The sequence below is a fragment of the Mus musculus genome, chromosome 10 (assembly GCF_000001635.26).
Source record: "Mus musculus strain C57BL/6J chromosome 10, GRCm38.p6 C57BL/6J".
In the NCBI taxonomy this organism is placed as follows: domain Eukaryota; kingdom Metazoa; phylum Chordata; class Mammalia; order Rodentia; family Muridae; genus Mus; species Mus musculus.
In genome coordinates, this window is record NC_000076.6 from 45,267,985 (window position 1) to 45,269,908 (window position 1,924).

Here is a 1,924-nt window from a genome sequence, read left to right on the forward strand (position 1 = left end):
CACTTGCTACTCACATTAGGCTGTTCCTCTCTACCCTCATGACTCCAGTTCTGCCTCTCTTTGTTGTGTCCACATCCTCCTGTTTCTCTTTTCTTCCATTTTCCACCACTTATTTGTTTCTCTTACTGGCACCCAGGGACTCTGAGTGTCTGGTGTCGTCTCAGAAGTGCTATGGCCAACCTGTTGTCGTATGCCACTGGGCAGGGGGCATCTCAGTCATGGTTTGCGCCCCCCAGGCCTGTCCAGGGTTGGACTGGTAGTCATTGTAGGCTAGCTGACTACCTGGTCTCCATGGCACCAGACTGGTGGTCATCTTGGGCTCTCTCCTCTCCCAACCCTAATCATATGGCCTCATGTGGAGGTCATCTGTGTCAAACTCACTCCTACCAGGGCCCTTGGTCCCAGGCAGGTTTCTTGTAGTCTCTGGCTTGCTCCCACTGGGCCCCACAGGCCCCAGGTTGAGTTCAACTCTTCTCCAGCTTGCTCCCAGCCCTGGGAAGCCATCCAGGCCCATGCAGAGGCAGACTGGTGGCTGTCTCAGGCTAGCTCTCTGTCCAGGCCCTCTGCCAAGGGACTGGTAGTTGTCTCAGGCTTGCTTTTTTTTTTTTTTTTTTAGGAAGTGTTAGGCTACTAATCATTCAGATGTTCACACATCAGATCGCCAAGTGTAGACATAGCCTCTCTCCTCCCTGCCACCTACTGACATGCATGTCACACAACCACACCTGCAATGCCCCTAGGGTTAGGGTTGTTTTCAATTTTTGACAGGAAAAAAAATGTTGCTATATTTACTCTTTTGGTGGTCATGTGGGAGTTATTTTTGCACTTATTCAGGTTTATTAGAAGCGTTTTTGAGAACTCTGGAACTCAAAAGAATCTTTTTTTGGGGGGGGGGAGTGTATATCCCTGATGTGGTCTATACTTTGACAATATATTCTTTACATGTTTTAAGCACACGTTAGTATTGTATCTACTGTATAAATCTAGGAATAGAGCTATCAATATATATTGATTAACAATTCAATGTTTTAATCATTCATTCAATTTCTTTGAGACTTATTAAGTACTTCAGTTCTTTGTGAATCAATTTTATTATCAGATACACATTGTCAAGAGATCATAATTTATGGTTTAAAGCTGACCACTATGACAGAGCTGGGTGTGGATGGAAAGAGGAATTTGGCTTATGATTTGTTTCATTGCTATGAATATTTGCAATTCTTCCAAACATAATGTTAAGCTACTAGAGTTGAAAACCATGACCTGCATATCTGTTAGTAATATATTTTTACCTGCCCAATGTTTTCTTAAGAAAATTAAAAAATGAATACATTACCACCAACATAAATGAGTGCAAGTTAAATCCTACTTGTGTTTGAAGGGAAATGAATGTGCTCTAGTTTTATCTTTGAAAACACTTCCAATGCTCTTTTGAATAAAGCGACTGTGAAGAAAAACACTCATGCCAATTGCTCAAACATATAACATTTTAAGAGTATAAAAAGCGCCAGACTCACCTTCTATAAAAGATCGTATCTTTAAATTCCTTTTTAAAATCTTAGCCTGTTCCCAGAATAAATGGCAGCACTAACAATAATCGCATTGCCCCAGTTCCCATGCAACACACCATGAGAGTGCATGGCACTCCACCAGATATGGACTCTTGGATTTACCGTGTGCTCAGGATGCTAGCCAAATGCTGGCACATGTGCTGAGCTCAGGAAATAAAATAGTTACACATTGCATTACGGCAGTTACTAGTTCCCTCACTGACTTATGGCGAGCGTTAAAGAGATAAAAGTCAAAGCCTTGTAAATTGAATATTTACCTGGTTGGTCCTCTTCCCCAGGCAATAAGTCTCTCCTGAATGTAAGGAAGAGGCTGAGTCAGAAGCGCATAAGAAAAGCCACGTCTCACTGCTGGC

The 1,924-nt window shown here is 42.5% G+C and overlaps 1 non-coding gene across 1 annotated transcript; it reads right to left on the reverse strand.

The window, feature by feature from the left end:
- Positions 1-618: 618 nt before the first annotated feature.
- On the reverse strand, positions 619-747 carry Gm26016. The gene has a single exon (XR_003949105.1). It is a non-coding gene; the product is annotated as a small nucleolar RNA SNORA17 (small nucleolar RNA).
- Positions 748-1,924: the final 1,177 nt, after the last annotated feature.